Here is a 7,313-nt window from a genome sequence, read left to right as displayed (position 1 = left end):
ACGTTGGATTTCTCTGACCCTTTGTATAAATGCCATGATTTATGGACTGACCGTTACGGCCTTTATTCAAGCTTCGCCTTTATTGTCCTGAGGGCCAACACTACCTCTTAAAGCAGCACTGTTGCTATTGCTGAAGAGAGATGCCGCTCTACTCCTTGTATAGCGCTCTCTCGCTTCCACAATCATCCGTTTCTACACTAGTCTTATTTTAGGAGGTAATGCTGGTAGTTGGTCTACATTGTGAAACCCCGTCAGGCCTTGGATTTGAATTCTGTCGTTTGTCTATTGTTTGTACGAAGTTCTTATTTTATATTCAGTCTGTTGTGAATAACTCGTAAGCTCATTTAGAATTAAATTATTGAGCAGTAATACAATAATTCCACATTCCTTGAAAGGTATGAGTAACGGCTTAAAAAAAAAAGTTATTTAGCGGTCTGCTAAAAAGTTATTTTTAATAACGTGTACGAAATTGTCAGTCAGATTGTACTGTGCTCTAAACTAGATAGCTATGTATATGTTCTAAATAGACTTAGGCAAGTAGCTACTCTCAATGCTACTCTATGCGCGTACCACGGTTACGTTTCCTCAGTCTTACGGTACGGAATAGTTATATGGGGAAACTCAGTCGATTTAATCCGAGCGTTCAGAGCACAGAAAAAGTGTCTACGTGCAATATGTGGTGCTGACTACCTAGACAGCTGCTTACCCTTATTTAAAAAACACCGTATCCTGCCATTGCCCTGTCTCTATATATACGAAATTTCCATGTTTGTCTACAAAAATCCCGACCTCTTTATTAGGAATATTAGTGTAACAAATAGAAATAGTAGATTCCCTAATAAATTATCTGTACCAAGCCAAGGTACAACATTATATAATAAAAATTCATTCTATATGGCTATCAGAATCTATAATAAGTTACCAAATGATCTAAAGGATCTTAATATAAATGCTTTCAGAAAGAAATTATTTGATTTTCTTTTAAAGAAATGCTACTATTGTACTAAGGAATTTCTTGATGACAAGAACATTGTTGTATAGTAGATATAGTGCAGTATAATTATAATAATTATTATAAGTACCTAGATAATAAGTTAATATTTGTACACCGATTCGGTAGAATGTATGATACTCTACTAACCATAAAACACCTATTGTAACTATTACATTTTAACAAATAAATGTTTTTTTCTTTCTTTGTAGCAATTTTTTTTTTTCTAAAGTTATGCATTTTTTACAGCAACCATCTCTATCAACGGTACAGCAAAATCTATCAAACCTTATCTAACACGTCGTCACTTACTACCTATCTTTTGCCGGACGTTTGACGCGTAGGTGTACTAAAACACCTGCCAACGTCAAATAGAAACATCACGTTCAAGTACTGTAGAATTCCCTCTGCGGCGAGCTACTAACACAAATTACACGCATTCACAGTTAAAACAAACACCGGTCTACAAATGTTTGTTCTGTTCAGGCTACGTCAGATATTGTGTAGTCTCTGTAACACGTGTTTTGAACGGATTGATGCGTAGCTCGGTGCTACGAAATTTGATGCTACGAATGTTAGTGCTACAGTTGCCGGGATGCTACGGATATTAACAGGGATGGTCTGAGGTTCTGCATTTTAAACCAAGATAAATATGAATTTAACTTTTTTGTTATTTTTTCTCCACTTTTAATGATTTTATTAAACTTTGCACTTTGCATATTAGGTCATAGAATTTAGAGTTGAAGACTCAAATTAAAAAATATAAGTTTAACGCTATAATCTAGACTCGAGATATATGGCTGACAAGGGTTCAAACAGAGGTTTCGTCGGCAATGTTAGACATGTTTAGTGGCAGAGGTCAGTTCTGACTGTTAAGTTTGAAAAATGTAGTTAATTACTTTTTTAACGACAGCAATTCTGAAAAGGGTATATGGGAAATTGCAAGAAGTCTATATACCATAATATCTTCAAAAACCAGGTCAACAGAAACTTCGTAGCCATGATGCTACGACACCAACCGATTAAATTAGAACATTCAATTTCGTTTCCTCATCCAAGGTTATGTTCCGCGAAGACTAATGTTTGTGTTCTATATATAGCCTTCAGTGACACTCCGCACAGAGGGCGCGGTGGTTGCGTCAGATTTCACGTCAATACGTTTGACGTTTTAGCGATTCGATTTGATGACTTTTTTGAATGATGCTTCTTCCTTGACCGCGAAAGCTGAGGTAGGGCGGAAAAAATAGGTTGAATATGGATTTTTTTATTCGAGTCAGTAATTAAAGATCTTTATGATTCTGCATAATTATATACTATTTGATAAGATTTTAACATATCAGCAAGGTTATTAAGTAAATTGAAAAAGGATACATTTGTCAACGGTGTATTTTATTATTTAAGCCCTTTTTGACTGCTTCATCGCTTCGCCGATCTTTTTACAACTTATATTATACTCTTATGGGTTTCTCCTAGGCTTTTTCACCCTCCATTGATGACCGGCAATAGCTCGTCGTAATCGCTGCCACTACAAAGTTTTCAATGGACAAGTTAGCAAGTCGTTAGCGGGAATTGCAGTTTATCGATGGTCGAGGTATTTCCAGTGACTTTGGTTCTTGACAGTTTGAATGAGAAGTTTTTATGGAACATGGTATTAGAAGTTTTATTTTTATTTCATCCATCTTTGTAAACATTGTTTCGTCAACAATGGAGAATCCTTCATCTTCGTGCATCGTATTCTTTTTAACAGGTCTATTTATTATAACCTTTAATTTGTGGGACTATCAGGATGAAAGTTTCATTAATCTTTTATTCATCACTAGCTGTTGCCCGCGACTTCGTCCCCGTGGGTAGAAAATATGTTATGATTTACACCTGCCTTGATTTTTTCACATTTTCCATTGTATCTTCGCTCCTATTAGTCACAGAGTGATGGTTTATAGCCTAAAGCCTTCCTCGATTAATGGTCTATTCAACACAAAAAGAATTTTTCAATTTGGACCAGTAGTTCCTGAGATTAGCGCGTTTAAACAAACAAACAAACAAACTTTTCAGCTTTATATATTAGTATAGATTCGACCATTTGTGTTCAATTTCAATTAAAGATGTTAGAATCGACTGTATGTTTTGTTAAAGCCATAATGCTTAATAACTGAAAATATAACTAAGAGACAAATTCTCTGAAGTTAAGTTTTTCCTTCATTAGACTCCATCCCTCAAAGTCCACTTGTCTTGGTTCAGCATATCTTCAGCCATCAACTTAATTTTCCAATTGTCATTATTTTTCACCCCTTTAAATACATCTGACTCCTCAAAACGCAATACCTTCGTGCGTGGGCAGTACACCACGTACCCTATCAAAACAATTCTTCATTTACCTTCAATCGAATTTTATTGTTTGCGTGGGCGCTTAACTCACCGCAAGTCCTTTTCCAAGTATTACAAAAACATATTTTTCTGTCGCAAATTGGTATTTCGTTAATTAGACAAGAGTTGTTTTTGTAATTGCGTTCCCATTTGTGAGTCAGACGGATTCCTAATTAGACGTATTCGCATGATCGATGGAGTGAAAAGAAATTTTGTTTTCTTTATTTTATGACTGGTTAATCTTTTTTAGTAAAGCGGGGAAATCCACATGGACACCGGTTTTCTCGGTGGAGGGAAAGGGGAGTGTCAGACTCTTACTGACTAAACCTGAACCACCGTTCTACGTCATCCGCGCTTTTCTGTCGGTGTATGGCAATGCGTTGCAATCCTTTATACAACGACTGGTTACCGCAAAGATTCAAGAATAATTCTTCCAAATGTTATAAGTGTATACTTTAATATTACTTTAGTTTAGACCAGTAGGGTCGAAGATATCGACACAGTCGAGTTTTGTTTTTGATTTGATTCAAATTTTATTTGGTCCAGACTTAGTACTATTAATCGAACTAAAGGCGAGTAGCGATACATGGTTCTAAGCATCCCTAGCTGCTGTTGTTTCAACTGCTGCCGCGGTACGAGTTGGCGCTAGTGTCGGGTTTCAAAGAACACACTATATCATTCGATTGAAACAGAAATCGATTCTGTTAGTATCAACATTAGGCATTAGGTAAGTCTATGGTAGATCTAATTTTTAAACAATAGATAGACACGTTAGGTAGATTAATAAATATGCCATGAATTTGTGGAGAAATACAACACTCTTTAGAAATAATAAAGTTAAATGTTAAAGTATTCCGCTTAGCTAAAACAAAAAAAAGACTACCTAAGGACTTTTAATTAATTACTCTACAATTCACAACGATTTTAATAATTTTTAGAATATTCAGTTTTTGCCAAAACACAGTAACAACTAAATATAAATAAATGTCTTTAATAGACATTAATAAATTAATGCAGGCTTATCATCATATGACATTTGCCTCGCCTTTTATGAGTTGTACTAGTCTCAAGAGACTTGTCAATTTGATAAAAAAGGTCACGAAACTGTCGCCCTAACCTCTTTGGGGAATCAACCATTGACACTTAGAGTTAAAATATTAAAAATATTAGTCACCGAGCTTCGGCAACAACAATAATAACATCCATATGTTCTAGAAAAGTTAGTTAACCTAAACACAATTATGTTTTTAAAAATTTCAACATGAACTTTTTAATTCAGATATGAAACAAATGATCCTGCTCAGAACACAATTTTTTTTTCTTGGCTGGGAAGGGAATCCATTACCAGTCAACACGACCAACACGCCAGTCTGTCGTAGGTCAGACATATCGGGTTATTTTTCCATAACTCTCTCCTTAAGCGTTAAAAGCGCATTTTAGCAGTAAGCATGGTAAAGAAGCCTGGGTTACAAAAAATCAAATAGAAATATATACCAGTGCAATTATTTTTGTTTGAGAAGAACATACCACCCAGCTAAAGGATACTATAAGATTTACCTACCAAGATGATAAAGCCGCTGACAGCTTCAAAGTTTATACTGGACTACTTAATGCTTCTAACGATACTTTAAAAGTCAGCAACAGCTTCTATTAATTAAACCGTTCTTAATTATTAAAACAAATAGTTCTGTGAAAGGGTGCCATTAAGAACGAACTAAATTGTCGTCGCTTCAGAGAATTAAGAGCAAGTCTTAAATCTTAGGAAAAAATACTGTTTCAGAGTAGGAGTGTTGGAAGAAATATATCATACTTTCCGTTTTAAATTTAAATTTATAATACAACTATGCAAGAAAATGAAGATTTTATGAATAGAGTTTAAATTAAGCTCGTGCTAAACGAGGAGCTGCTTACATACATATAAGTTGGAATTATAGATGTAATACCAGTTTTACACTAACATAATAAAGCAAAACTATGTGTTATTAATTCTTGATAAAAAAAAAAATGGACATTTTATACGTTAACGTTTAGTCGAGTCTTAAAGTTGGACAAAAAGCCCATCTAGCCTGCCATGTTTTCCATCGTATGTCATTCTCATACTAATAGAACTTAAATTATAAGTAGGTATGACATAAAAAGTAATAGATTTAGAATATTTAAAAACCCACGTTTTTATGTCTATTCAATTTTTAACAAAATCGGTCCAGCCGTTTTTATAGTTGTAAATTACATTGCCATCGGGTTTGAAGCTACCCTAAAAATTTCAGCCAACTAGCTTATAGGGAAGTGCCTCAAAATTGAAGTAAAAAATGAGATCCTACTACTATTATAAAGGCGAAACTTTGCAAGTATGGATGTATGGATGTTTGTTACTCTTTCACGTTAAAACTACTGAATGGATTTGAATGAAACTTTACTACAATATAGCTTATACATCAAAATAACACATAGGCTACAATTTTTGAGGTTTCTAATGTGAGGTCGTAAAAAAACACATTTTTTGCGCTTACATTACAAACGCTGACTGAATCCTACAAGATAGATAGAAGGCAGGTATAAATTATAACTTATATCTTCTAACCACGCGGACGAAGTCGCGGGCAACAGCTAGTCTACTATAAAAAACACTATAATCCGTAATAGAAATGCCTCCATTCTTATACGCTAAAGCTAACCAAGACCACTACACTAATACTATACTACCGATGGATAGGAAATACGAAAGGTCTTAGTCGTAAAACAGTCATAAAGGCTGGAGGTAGCCAGATAAATTCTTTGCCATCCCCGGGGAGGGGGGAGGGATGTGGACATAAAATAAATAACACATACGATACACGCAACACGAACCACATATAAAGCTTTACATGAATTCTGATCTGAGACAAGCTAAATGTATAGAAAATTACTTATCATTTAATTGGGTATGAAATATATAAAATTCTCGTATCGCGGTGTACGTTATTGTAATTGGACTCCTCTGAAATGGCTCGACCGATTCCTATGACATGTTGTGTACATATTCAGTAGATCTGAGAACGACGATAATATCTATTTTTCATACCCATAAGAGTATTTTTTTATCATTCCTGTATATATATTTTTTGCACTATAGTAAAACAACGCTTGCTTTGACAGCTAGTAACGATATAGATCGATATATATGGTAGTTACAGATAATAATATGTCAAATGTTGGAATGAACAAGGGAAAAAATGACACTTACGAAGCGAATGAAACGTCTATAGTATGGTGAAGGTACGGACAAACTCCTGTAAAACAAGCAACGTTGAGAATCACATTAAATCTAATTCTGTTTTCTCTTTATTCTTTTATACACCGTGATTTTTAGTCGTCTTACAAAAGCAGCCCAGTTCATGTATCCAATGACTAGAACACGTTCATGATGAAAAAATAGGTATTTATGAGATTTAAATAAATTTAAAATGCAATTTTTATTCAAAATTATGATGCAATTCGTAGTTTTTTTGAAACAGCTCTGTTGCGAGCGCGGTCCGAGCCTTGTAACTATGGTGAGGGGCGCGGGCGGCGGCGTTTTTATCATTTTTAAGAGTATGTTTCAGATTTCTCTTGTTTCATTTTTCTTCGTACCTAATATTTCAGTTGATGATAAAAAAAAGTAGCGCCTAGGGGTATTTTACGTCGGATACATGAACTGGGCTGCTTTTGTAAGACGACTAAAAAATCACCGTGTATATCCGTCTTATATCTTTAACTTGACATCTCCATTAACTAAAAATTGATTTTTAAAAGCATTTGATTTTACTGTCGGGTTGCGTTTAAAGATTCCTATTCATTTTACGAAAATCTCTTTCACTTTAATTTCATCCTTCACATTACTTACACTAACGACAAATTTGGTATTTCCTTCTTCTAATCCTGTCGCTCCCTCGCCGTCGAGTTGGGCTTAGAGCTATAAACCAAGTTAATGATCGAAGTT

Source organism: Trichoplusia ni, chromosome 1, assembly GCF_003590095.1.
Source record: "Trichoplusia ni isolate ovarian cell line Hi5 chromosome 1, tn1, whole genome shotgun sequence".
NCBI classification, from domain to species: domain Eukaryota; kingdom Metazoa; phylum Arthropoda; class Insecta; order Lepidoptera; family Noctuidae; genus Trichoplusia; species Trichoplusia ni.
This window is presented reverse-complemented; position numbering follows the sequence as displayed.